The following is a 13,828-nucleotide window of genomic DNA, read 5'->3' as shown; positions in this document are numbered from 1 at the left end:
GCTCGCTCACCTGACCCAAGTTCACCGCGCGTCTCGTGCGGCCGAATGCGAGATAATGGCATGCAAAAGAGGGCTAACGGAGCAGGAGATCGCAAATCCTGCGCGTCACTGCCGAAGCACCAGGTGGGTAGCCCTGAAGAGGGCTGTTGGGTTCTTCAGAGGAGCTGATGCGCTGCTTGCAGACGACGGCGCGCACGCGTGCTGCTTAGCCTCCGAAACCGTAGAGGGTGCGGCCCTGACGCTTGAGGGCATACACCACGTCCATGGCGGTCACGGTCTTGCGCTTGGCGTGCTCAGTGTAGGTGACGGCGTCCCGGATCACGTTCTCGAGGAACACCTTGAGCACACCGCGTGTCTCCTCGTAGATCAGGCCAGAGATACGCTTGACACCACCACGGCGAGCGAGGCGACGGATGGCAGGCTTGGTGATGCCTTGGATGTTGTCACGCAACACCTTACGATGACGCTTCGCGCCACCCTTGCCGAGCCCCTTGCCGCCCTTGCCACGTCCAGACATCTCGGCTGTTGCTGCTGCTTCGAAGCGAGTCAGGAGAGCGAATGCCGAGTCCCTGCGCCGCGACCGAGCGAGGAAGCCGCGCCGCAAAAAAGAGGGCGAGGAGGCGAAACGCGCGCCGATTGGCTCACGGGCAGCGCGGCCTCTCTTCGCGAGTGAGTCGCGGGTGGCTGCACTGAGCCCTTCTTAGGCCACGCACTGAGTTCGAGACAAGTGGCTTCGTAACACAATCGCGGAGCTTACTTTTTTTTTTTTTTTTCTCATGTTGTTTCTCTTTGGCACCTCTGACTGCTGATGTTCAACCCGCCTCACTTCTTCTTTTGCTCGACGCGCCAAGAGAAAAAAAATAAATAAATAAATGAACGTGTCAACAACGTTATTGTCCTATGCTGCACGCACTCACTGCTCGTGTCGCGCCCCAGGAACAAGTTTATTGTGTTCTCGTAATTATGATTACTCGTTCTGTTCACCGGTAGCTCGGATACGCTTGCAAGTGCACTCTGGTCATTGCCGCAAAGCACACCGTGCGCACAACTTCAAACTCAGCCACGCCAACATCGTTCCCTTGATCACTAGTCGCAAAACAGGGCGCGTTCATGCTCTCTTCGCCTCAGGCGTTTCAAATTTCGCACGCCGGCACCGCTCACTGGTGCCTACACGACCGTCAAATTTCGTCGCGATAGCTTACGTAGCCTCGCAGATAACGTCACCGAAACCAGCGTAAGACGCGCGCGCGAGCCCAATTCAGCATTCTAGGGGACGGAAGAGAGAGAGGGCATTGTTGACGGCGCTCCGACCTCCTCCCTCTCCCGTCGCCCCGTACGAAGGCAGCTATACGCAGGGCGCGCGCGAAACCGCTAGCTATGTAAGTGTGCGGAGAGCTTACATTTGTAATAGGTTCCTTCTGCGCCTCGGACCTGTTCGAACGTCTGCAATCGAACTCACCAGCCAACCTCCATGCCGCCCGTGTGCTGCACCTACGACCGCGCTTTCGAGCGTAGCCCTTTTTAGGGCTCCCAAGGGTGCACACGCAGTCGGAGGTACCATCGTCCACCGCTCTCTCCCACTGCACTGAGGATGTCCGTCTCCGACAACCCAGTGCAGGGGCCACGCGGCCCCACCTCAGCGCACTCGCCGGCGCTCAAACTGCTTCTCGCGGAGGCGAGACGGCAGTTTTGCGCCACCGCCGAGAACGAAGAGCAGCCTGTCGAGGCTGCAGCCCCATCCCCGAGGTTCCTACGCTCGGGAACCTGCAGGGACACTGCCCCAGTCGCAACACAGCGTCGTCGACGCGGCCGTGCTGCCCCGCACAACGACGACGACGGCGGAGACAACACCGGCAGCGAGAGCGACGACGACACCGCCAGCTCGCGCCGCTCTAGCAGCTGCCCGCCTTCCTGCTCCTACTCGTCAACCAGCGAGAGCAGCAGCGAGGACAGCCAGCTGACACTGGCCACGGACTCGGCGAGCAGCCGTTCCCCGTCGCCCAGCGCCCAAGAAGAAAGGGTCGGCGCCCCCGCTACTGCTGAACCAACTGAGGAAGCCGTGCCTAATCGTACGCCGCACGAGCCCCCGGAACCGGAAGGCGCCCCCGCCGAGGCAGAGGCAAACACGCACGCGGCGGAGAGCGACGCTCCCGTGAGCGACCCCACGGCGCATGCGCCGCCCTGCCACGTCACGGCGCACACGCAAGGCGATGCCCCGCCTCCACCCGCGGACCCTCTCCTCCCCGGCGCGAAGCAGCCGGGTAGGAAAAAAAACAGCCGGCGCAAGCGCCGCACCGTGCGGTCGGTGGCGATCACTACCGTCGCTAATCCCGGCGCACGTTCAAGCTCTCCTGCTGCGGTACCACACATCGCACCAGCCCCTGAAGGACGGGAAACCGTTCTGTACAGACCGCTCGCGAGGAAGGCACATTTCCTTGCGGCATCACGCGATGCAATTGCCGCATTCCTGGCCGGCGTTTCGGGGACGCATCGAGTCCGTCCGAACCTGCGACGGAACGTCGTGGCAGTCGACGCGCTGCCTGGCACGGACCTGTCTGCACTGCTCGCCGTCCGGGTGATTTGCGACGTGCCCGTCAAGGCGAAGGCACTCATCGCCGACTCTTGCACGGGCACGCTCTTCAACGTGGACCCGGCGATCGATGGGCCTTCCATCCTTGAGGGTATCGAGAGCCGGGTGCCCGTACTCGCCGTCACCCGAAGCGGCGATGTCGCAACACTACGCTTCGCAGGCAGAGACGTGCCGGAAGAGGTTCACCTCTTCAAGCAGCGCCGCAGCGTACGTCCGCAGCTGCCGCGGCCGTTGCAGTGCGGTCGATGCGGCCTCTTCGGGCACGCCACAGCGACCTGTTCTCGCGACCCGCGCTGTCTCCAATGCGCGGGGTCGCACGCGACGACCGCCTGTACTTCAAAGCGGACCCGATGCATCAACTGCCGAGGCCCGCACGAGTCGACAGAGCCACGCTGCCCCAACTGGCAGCTCGAGCGGCGGGTGGCGAGCATACTCGCGAGAACCGTTCCGCGCATCACGCGCAAACAAGCCCTGGTTCTCGCGAGGAGCAATGCCCCTGCCGAGCGGAATCAGCAGCCGGCCACCACCACCACAGCACAGCGCGCCCCCGAGCCACGATCATCGCCGTTGGTTCAGCCGGGCCGATCATTCCGTGACGTGCTGGCCGGCAACACAGCGCCGCAGCCAGCCGCCGAGAGCAGCTCCGCCCAACCCCGCAGCACGACGACACCCGATGCACGTGACCTCGTCATAACGACGCTCGCGTCGGCATTGCGTGCACTTTTGGAATCGGTACCTGCCGACTCCCCAGCGCGCCACATGTGTGTGGCAGCACTGGAAATGCATGACGCCCTGATCCAGCATGGCTAGTACACCAGTGGGGCAACGGCCGCGCATTGTTCAATGGAATGTTCGTTCGATGCGCCGCCGACATCCAGAGCTGGCGGATGGGGCTCTTTCGGACGGATGTGACGTGCTTGCTTTGCAAGAAACCCACGTCCGCCCGGGAGAGCTCAATCTGCCTGGCTTCGTCAGCTACCACAGTGCTGCTGGCTGCGAACAGGCGTCATGCACGGCCATTCCGTGTACCGATTCCACTCATCCGGCTGGGCGATCTCGCGCGTCACTTTACGTACGCGCTGGGCTCCCTCAAGCCGTGGTGAGTGTGGACGATTTGCCGTGCACGGGCGTCGAGTGCGTGGCGGTGACCGTGCGAATCGGAACAACCGACACGTGCGTCGCGAGTGTTTACGCGTGCTGCGGCGGCCGCTGGGACAAGGAGATGGTCGTCCGGCTGTCACAGCGTGTGCGCGGCGACCTCGTGATGTGCGGTGACTTCAACTCGCACAACACTGCGTGGGGTTCGAGCCACACCGACAGCAGTGGCCGGGACCTACTTGACGCCATCCAGCAGGCGGGTCTACTGATAGCCAACACGGGTGTTATCACTTTCGCCCGTCGTGGCTGCGAGGGAAGTGTGTTGGATCTCTCGCTAGTGTCGGAACGCTGCCATTACATCTGGCGCCGCAGCCCCGACATGCGAGGGTCCGACCACTACCCCATCCACCTCGAGCCCCGCCGTGCCGCCCACCTGCCGACGCGTGCGTACAATGTTGTGAATTGGCCGCGATTCCGGGAACTGTGTGCTACAGTGCCAGTCTCGGAGTGCAGCGGGTTTTTCCAACACATCGCGCAGTGCGCGCGTGCCGCGTCGACTCGCTGTGTCGTGCCGGCCGGGACGCCCGTTCCCGACATCAAGCAGCTGAACCTCCGCGCTGCGCGTCGCAGAGCCGAGAGGCTAGCGCTGCGCTCGGGCCAGCGCGAACATTGGACTGTGTACAACCGGCTGGACGCGGTATGCCGTCGCCACGCGAAGCAGCGCCGCAACGCCAGCTGGTCCAGCCTCTGCTCGTCGCTGGAACGGGCGAGCGTGCGATCGAGCCCGTGGCGAATCCTGGGGGCGATCCTGCGGCCCCGCCTTCCACGCTGCCCCGCCCTCTCCATCGCCGTGGCGCGCGGCATCACGAACGGTCAGCTGGCCGAGCTCCTCGCTGAGACGTTCTGCCCGCCGCCCACCGTCCGTCCACCGGCGCCGCACGTGCTGCAGCCGCAACCGCACCCAAGGCGCGAGCTGCATGCCCCGGAGCGATACTTCCCATCGGCCGGGATCCTCGAGGACATCAGGGCGCTGTGCGAGGCTGACTTTACTATCGGTGAGCTTCGCACAGTGCTCACATCGAGGAAGCGCCGCTCAGCACCAGGTTCCGATGGCGTCACATATCAGATGCTTAGGAACCTGGATGGTGACCAGCTCCTGCTGCTGCTCGACGCCTACAACCACGTCTGGCGGACCGGCAGCATCCCGGTCGAGTGGAACGAGGCGGTGGTCGTCCCGCTGCTCAAGGCTGGCAAGGCAGCCAGCAATCCTGCCTCGTACCGGCCCGTCTCGCTCACCTCCGCTGCTGGCAAGGTGCTCGAGGCCATGGCGCTGCGGCGGCTCGAGTGGATCACGGCGGCGCTCGACACCTTTGCGGCGGAGCAGAGCGGCTTCCGACGACTCCGGGCCACAGCAGACTGCCTTGCCGACGTGATCGCCACGCTGGAGACAGCGAAGCGTCGAGGCGAGGCAGGCTACCTCGTTCTCCTCGACGTCGAGAGCGCCTTCGACCGTCTGCCACACGCCACCATCATGGACGCTCTCGATGCGCTCGGAGTGTGCGGACGAATGCGCGGCTACATCGCAGCTTTCCTTGGCGGCCGGACGATGCGGGTGCGCGTTGGAGGAGCGCTCAGTCGGCCGCGTGCGGTTGTGACAGGAGTGCCGCAGGGCAGCGTGCTTAGCCCATTCCTGTTCAACCTCGCGCTGGCACGCATCCCCGACTACATTCCCCAGTTCCCGGCGCACGAGGTTCGTGTCGCAGTGTACGCGGACGACATCGCGTTGTTCGCGATCGGCCCCACCAGCGTCGGCTATGCGGTGCGTGCTTGTGTGCAGCGCGCGCTGGACGGGGTCGATGCTTACATCAGCGGCATCGGCCTCACCCTCTCGGCAGCCAAGACCAAGGCGCTCATCGTGCACCCAAAGTACGATGGGCAGTACCGCACGCCGCGCTTCACCCTCCATGGAGTGCTACTTCCGTGGGAGAAGCGGGTTCGCTACCTTGGCCTTGTCATCGACCGACGGCTGAACTGGTGTGCTGCAGTAGCTGCCCTGCGGAAAGGTGCCGCGCAGGTGGCGGGCGCTGCGCGATCCCTGCTCGCTCGTGGCCAGGGCTGCTCGCCGTCTCTCGCACTACGCCTCTACAATTCCGTGGCCTCAGCGCGGATCTTGTACGCTCTACCGCTGGCGGACCTGCAGCCAACGCAATGGAAGGTGATGGACGCGGATCACCGAGCCGTCATCCGCCAGTTCCTGTGCCTCCCGCGATCTTCACAGAGCGGCGCCACTCTCGCCGAGGCGGGGGAGACACCCATCTCTCTCCGTGCCGAGGGGCGCGCCCTCAACCACGTGGAGCGCCTACATCGCTCGCGGCACGGCCAGCAGCTGATCGGCCGGCTGCACTCTCTCCCGAGCTCCGGCATGGGTCGCCGCGCCGCCCAGTTCGCCAGCCTGGTACGGGGTGGCGCCACGTGTGCGTGGCTTGCTCCGCCCCCGCATCGAGAGCGTCGTCTGCTCGTCCGCACGACCATCCCTGGCGTTCGAGGCAAGCGCAATACAGCGCTCTGCGCCTTGCAACAAGAGACGGCTGCAGCCATCAGCGAGCAGCTGGCCGGCCGGGTGCTCGTCTTCACCGACGGCTCCGTCTTGCGGGACGGTGCTGCTGCTGCCGCGTGCGTAGCTCCTGAGATCCCCGCGCACAGTCAGTGCCGCGTTTTGAACGCGGTCTCGTCTACGCACGCGGAGCTGGCGGCCATCGACTTGGCGGCCGAGCTCATTTACCAGCGGCGCATCCCTGCGGCGGCCATCCTGACGGACTCCCGTGCGGCATTACACATGCTGTCCAGAGCCGACCAGGGACCCCCGCTGATTCAGCGCCTCCTACACAAGATGCGTGGCGTTTGCGAGCAGGGATGCGACCTCGTTCTGCAGTGGGTGCCTGCCCACATCGGCATACACGGGAACGAGGAAGCGGACCGGCTCGCGAAGGCCGCACACACTGCGCCAGTGCCCCGGTCGCTCGTGGTGACTCCTTTTGACGTCGCCCGCCACACCGTGGCCATCATGCTACGAGCGAGACACCCGGACGCCCGCGTCGCCAGTGGCAAGCCGCCAAAGTTGCTGCCACGTACGGGCCTTCACCGACGAGACCGGGCGCTGCTGCTTCGCCTCCGCATCGGCTGCTACCGCACCGCGGCAAGGACACACCGCATCCAAGGTACGGGGAGCCCTCTTTGCCTCAAGTGCGCCGATGTGGAGGACTTGGAGCACGTGCTGTTACGGTGCCCTGCGTACTCTGCTCAGCGCGACGCGCTCACGAGCGCTTACCGCCGCCTCGGACTGCCGTGCGACAACACCGAGGCGCTCCTGTTCCCGGTGGCGCACTCGTCGTTGACCGGACGCGCCTTCGTGGCGCTGCTTGAATTTTTGGACGGTGCCGATCTGTACGAGCGGCTGTAGCCGCCGCGCCTTCCTGACGTACCCTTACCGCTGGGCTATCTATCACTCTTTACTCTATTTTTCTCTACTCTTTTTGTCCCTTTCCCCTCACCCGTACAGCGCCGTGGAGGTGCCCTCGCACGAGAGGCAGTAACAGCGCTGTACTTATCTCTTCCTTTTCCCCTTCTAAAACCACTCACACACATTTGTAATAATTCACTTTTATACTCTGTTTTCTTCACTACCCTTTCTTATCCCTTTCCCCTCACCCGTACAGCGCCGTGAAGGTGCCCTCGCACGAGAGGCAGTAACAGCGCTGTACTTATCTCTTCCTTTTCCCCCTTTTAAAGCCACTCACACATACATTTGTAATAACAGTGTAAAATATCCCTTACGCACTGCTGCTTCGTGAACGTGCTAACCCATTTCCGCTCGCCAGCCACTGCTACAGCGATGCGGCACTGGCATGGCGCGGCTCTGAATTTCAGTCCGGAGCACTGCTGCCTACGTGCGGGCGGCCGCCGAGAGGGCATTCTAGCAGCCATGAAGGCACACCTCAGGACCCGCTTTTAAAAGCGCGTCGAAACAAGAGAAGACATAAAGCGTGAAAAAAACAAAAGAGGGATGAGGGCTGCCTGCTTTTAAAAGTTACGCTACACCAGAATTAAGTAAATGTGCAGCAACGACCGCCTCATCGTCCTAGGTGTGTGAAACACGCGCCGTGGTAATTAGTGCAGGCGAACGTGGCCGCTCGCGCAGAGTCGCCTCACGCGCCCCATCCCATACTTGCTTTGTGCGTGTTGTTGTGCTGAGCCCATGGCTTCCTGTGCGGCTCTGCTACAAAAGTTGTAGCACACGCGCTGTCCGACAGCGCGCGCCGCGTGTTTGTAAACAAGAAGTAGTAGTAAGTGACGTTGAACTGGTAAAAGAAGAGAAGAGTGCAGTACCGCAACAGTCTCTCGCTTAGGAGGTCACCTCAACAGTACTGCACGGGGGAGGGTAAGGCGAATAAAGGAGTGAAGAGAAACAAATACGGGAGAGGACGAGCGTAAGGCCGTGAAGAAAAGAAGCGTGAAACGGCGCCGATGGCCGCGTGGTAAGGTTCGACGACTCAAAGAAATCAATGAGAGCTGGGAAGGCTCTTTTGAGTAAACCCGCAAGACCCCTAGGAAACAGAAAGTCCTCGGGACGGGCTATGGGGAGTCCTGGGCGTCGATTAGGATTTCACGAGCTGAGATATATGCGGCGCAGTCGAGAAGTACGTGTGCGAGAGTTTCATCAACGCCAGCAGTGCAGTTCTGGCAAACGGAACTGAATGGCGAGACATCCGCTGCGCTGTGTTGAAGCAGCCAATGCGGAGTAAAATGGCCCTATCGGCGCGTGAGAGTCCCTTTTTGTGTGTGTGTTGTTGTGCTGAGCGCATGGCGTTCTGTGCGTTTCTGCTACAAATCTTTCAGCGCACGCGCTGTCACAACGAGAACGCAAACAGCGCGCGCCTGGCGTTTGCAAACGAGGAAGCGTCAAACAGAGGGAACGGACGGAATTGTCGAGATTCTCGCTACATCCCAATGCCAATGCAGACACCTTGGGTGGCTCTGAGAAGAGCCGTTGGGTGTTGGCTGCGCGGACGAGCGCTCGGTCGCCTACTTGGAGCTGGTGTACTTGGTGACGGCTTTGGTGCCCTCGGACACGGCGTGTTTGGCCAGCTCACCGGGCAACAGCAGACGCACGGCCGTCTGGATCTCCCGGCTCGTGATGGTCGAGCGCTTGTTGTAGTGAGCCAGACGGGACGACTCCGCGGCGATACGCTCGAAGATGTCGTTCACGAAGCTGTTCATGATAGACATGGCCTTGCTGGAGACTCCAGTGTCCGGGTGCACCTGCTTCAGCACCTTGTAGATATAGATGGAGAAGCTCTCCTTCCTGCGGCGCTTCTTCTTCTTCTTGTCGGTGGCGCGCACGTTCTTCTGCGCCTTGCCGGCCTTCTTCACGGCCTTACCGCTGGGCTGGGGAGGCATCGCGGCAGTGTCAGTAGCCGAACAAACGAGATCGGAATACGCGCGACCGGTCGCGTGCGCCGCGCTTTTATGGCGGGAGGGTGGTGTTGACGGGACCTCGCATTGCCGCGCTCGCCATTGGTCCGCGCGGCTTCTCTCCCTCTCCCTCGTGCTCGCTCGCGCTTTCCTTTGGGACCGGCGGCGGCGAGAGCGGCGAAGGCGCTACGAGCACGGCTCAAATCGCTCACCGATCGCGACTGTGCAAGTCGTTGTTTCGTCCTCAGTCTCAGCAACAGCACCAGCATGTCCGGACGCGGCAAAGGCGGCAAGGCGAAGGGCAAGAGCAAGACGCGTTCCAGCCGCGCGGGTCTCCAGTTCCCCGTGGGCCGTATCCACCGTCTCCTGCGCAAGGGAAACTACGCCGAGCGCGTCGGAGCGGGCGCTCCCGTCTACCTCGCGGCCGTCCTCGAGTACCTGGCTGCCGAAGTGCTCGAGCTCGCTGGCAACGCGGCTCGTGACAACAAGAAGACCAGGATCATCCCCCGCCACCTGCAGCTCGCCATCCGCAACGACGAGGAGCTGAACAAGCTGCTCTCCGGCGTGACGATCGCGCAGGGCGGCGTCTTGCCCAACATCCAAGCTGTGCTTCTCCCAAAGAAGACCGAGAAGAAGGCGTAAGCGAGCTCCCAGCCGCCGGACTACAGTCGCGCTCGTCGCACAACCCAACGGTCCTTGTCAGGACCACCGAAATGCGTGTGACGGCAGGGTTTTGCTTGGCAATCCCGTTCTCTGCGCCCGTTTCCCTCTGTTTGAATTATCGCAACCGTGCCCACTCTTGAACTGACGCTGCTGCTGCTGCTAGCTAGCTGGCATGTCAGTGCACGAATGTAGATAGAAAGCGAGCTTCAGGGTGTCCGGGGGCGCACAGGCACGAGCCTCACTGCAATTCGCGTAGTGGACTGTGATATGGGCCCTTAAAAACAAACAACAAATGGGCCATATCCGCAACCAGCATGCACTTACTTATGAGCCAGGCAGGTATGCATGAGGAACGTGAACAAACGCACGCATGGCATTCCAATACACGAAAGCTTGCACGCAACATCGGCCGCGTTAATTTCGTTTTGGGGCGCGGCTTCTTCGCATGAATGCGCGAACCGTTTCGCAACGAACGCGCATTTTGTTTCTTTTTTTTATTTTCCTCTCTCTTCTTGTTCGTGCTCGAGCGCGCGCAATACTTACCATATGCATACCAAACGAGGCAACACCTCGCACCGGCAGCCCACCACAGACACACACGCACAAATATTAATAATAAAAAAACAACAACAGAACAGACAGACCGAGAGGGTACGGTTGGAGTACGTGGTCTCGCGTGCTCCCGTGGCCGAAGCAAACATGTAGGTGGTCCTGAGAAGGACCGTTTTGTGTTGCTTGCCTGACCGACCGAGGCTGCGGCGCAGACAGCGGCCGAACTTAGGCGCGCTCGCCACGGATGCGCCGGGCCAGCTGGATGTCCTTCGGCATGATGGTAACGCGCTTGGCGTGGATGGCGCACAGGTTGGTGTCCTCGAAGAGACCGACCAGGTAGGCCTCGCTGGCCTCCTGAAGGGCCATCACAGCCGAACTCTGGAATCGGAGGTCGGTCTTGAAATCCTGAGCGATTTCCCTCACCAAGCGCTGGAACGGCAGCTTGCGGATGAGAAGTTCGGTCGACTTCTGGTAGCGGCGAATTTCACGAAGGGCCACGGTCCCAGGCCTGTAGCGATGCGGTTTCTTAACCCCTCCTGTGGCAGGTGCACTCTTGCGAGCAGCCTTGGTAGCAAGCTGCTTACGCGGAGCCTTCCCACCGGTGCTCTTACGGGCGGTTTGCTTGGTCCTGGCCATGGCGAACGGAGCGAGCGTCCGAAGTCGTCGACTGCCGGAGTGAAAATGACCCCTGCGCCGCGCGCGTCGTGCTTCGCCGCACTACTCTTCTCCTCTCCAAGTCACCCGCCGATTGGCCAGCGCCAGCGCAGCCGTCTCGGGCGGTGCGCACGCCGCCGCCGTTCGCCAGGATGCTGGAGGAGGCACGTTTTCGCGCGGCCGCCCTGTTCGCGGCTAAGGAAAGCACATTCGCAGGCGGTTTAATTGAGTTTAAACACGACAGCATGCCGCGCTGTTCTCTTCCGTTTCAGCCAACACCACAATCTCGCTTATACCGCCGCGCGTCGCGAATTGCCAGTGCCGAGTGTGAGACCACACCACTGATCTCGACAGTGGTTAGCGCTCCACGCCCAACGCCATCGGAGCTGTTATCGCGATCTCCGCGCGACGGAGATGGGTGGCAGGTTTAGGGTACATTACTGCTTGTCCACTGCCTTGATTTGATCATGCTGATGCTCGTTTCACGAACTACAAGTGCGCGCCACGGTGCCTTCTCGAGGGGCAACAACGTCGTGTTTTGGCCGCACTCGGAGGCAAACCGTCTCGCATGTGCAGACATGCCAGTACCGCACTTTGCCGTCCACGCATAGAAGAACGCATGCGCCTCGCAAGATTAACGACAAACTCACGTACGGACTACCAGCACCACTTGAGAGTTGCAGGGAAAACGATGTACTTCCGCTCTAAGAGCGAATTTGGAATACAATATTGACAGGTGTTGAACGCGCGTTAGGAGACATGGGCAACTAATTGGGGCCTCAAAACTATGGACAGGCAAGCGGTACTTCCGTGTGTATGAAGGGTCCTTAAACAATATGTCAAGGTAGCATCAACCAACGCTTCGCAGGCGCGATCCCAAGCGCGGCTTCCCCGTGCCACGCATTCGGCACACAGTTTTCGCACTTGCAAGGGACACCCATGTTTTGACAAACACTCATGAAACGCAACACTTTGCTCTATACAGTGCCTACATTTCGTCAGCTAGCTTTTTCGATTTCATTCACGCACGCAACTTCGCCACAGGATCGACGGCGTTGTTGTCATCTTATAGCGAAGCTCCAGCTCGGCAGCCGCCGGGAGAAATGTATTTCCTCGCCAACTAATGCACCGAATTTGGTGCGCCTAATTGCGTGTAAACGAAGATGTTCAAAGGCCGCGCCTGCAACAGTGCAATTTTCAACTGATGCCGAGCTCTGCCTCTTTCTTAATATTCTTTTTTTTTTATTTTCTCAGTGAGTGTGGAAAACTGTGAAATGGAAGAGAGAAAAAACAGTTCCACTGTGCGCTTGAAGGCTCCGTCACACAGCGATGGAACTGGATTTGGAAATTCTGTTAATTGCACAAGGCGATATGTATAAAGGGAACACAATTTACACGCCTCGATGAGATATACCAGTCATGTGTGAGTATGGCTTTTACAATACCTTCGTAGACGTTACAGGCGTTTTCGGTGGGATAAAAATTTTTAGACAAAACTTCCGTGAGTAGTTGTGTGCAGCTCACACGATCGCGGTACCGCTTTGTATTGTTGAGATATGAAACTTTGTACCTCTTAACCTGCCAGTACTCGAGCATTATGGAAGGAAAAAAAAAAAGAAAAAAGGAACGTCACAGCACCACCAGACATTTCTTTCTCACATGCAACAAGAACCTTGTTTACATGGCTGCAGTAGTTCTCTCATGACAACCCGTTGTTGTCATGAGAGGCGTACACATCACTGTGTACGCCTTGCTTGGTCCTCGGCTATGCCCTTTGCACGCACATGCCAGTGACTTCGCAGTAGTAATCCAAACATAGACAAGCGAAAAGAAATAAACCAATGGTGCCACGCTTCTTCAAAGCAAGGGGCCCGTACATTTTCTCTGACTGTTCCTTCCCCATTTGTTGACTTGTTTGGCCATCACCTCACGTTGCTATTTCCCGGCGGCTTCGTGGGACAAATGTAAAATAATAGGCGCGAGCTTGGCTTTCATTAAGCGCAACACGAATGCGAAATCCGTGCAATGACGACGGCCGGCGTGTGTCAGTTTCTCTTACCTTCGCGTGCCAATACATGTGCCACGAGTGAGGGAGCCGGTTCGAATTCGGAATCTTTCTGTACAGCAGCTTGCACATACACGAAATTCCAGGGATGCAGCGGCAAGAGGTAGTCTTGTGCACTTTGGCGCGTCCATGCCATTACGCAACCGCCTTACAGCGCGTAATACGCCGGACATAAGCTGCCACAAGGACAAATGTTCGTATGTAGGACAGGCGGCTCCCTCTGGCGGCGAAGAGTTCGACAAATACGTGATGCACCGCTCAAATCGCCCATCCCTCTCTCTCTTTTTCCCCAGCTCGCGCGGCGTGTGGCATGCACGGATACGTCGCTCGAAAAAGTTTTGTTTTCTTTAAATACAGCGCATGTCCAGCGCCCGCTTCCTGACCGATCTAAGTATATGGCGCGAACAAGGGTCGCCCAGCATCACCTACACGCACGCATGACGAAAGAGCCAGTCGTATAGAAATAACGAGAGAAAGTGAGTCTGCACTGTGCAAGCATATTTCTGTCTCAGTAAGCACACTTCGCCGCTCTGCTCCTCTATTTTATTTTCCGCTTGTTCTGGTCAACTAAGGAGTGCATTGGCTTGCAAGAAGAGCCACGTAGGCATCGAACCAACTGCTTATCACCTATAGCGCGCTAATAAGAAATCCCACTGTGACCCTGTACACAAGTATCACAAACAACAGCATCAATGAAAACAGCACGCGCCTCGGTGTCCACCGCGCGCACCCTC

Source organism: Dermacentor albipictus, unplaced genomic scaffold, assembly GCF_038994185.2.
Source record: "Dermacentor albipictus isolate Rhodes 1998 colony unplaced genomic scaffold, USDA_Dalb.pri_finalv2 scaffold_148, whole genome shotgun sequence".
Lineage (NCBI taxonomy): Eukaryota > Metazoa > Arthropoda > Arachnida > Ixodida > Ixodidae > Dermacentor > Dermacentor albipictus.
Note: the sequence above shows the minus strand (reverse complement) of the source record.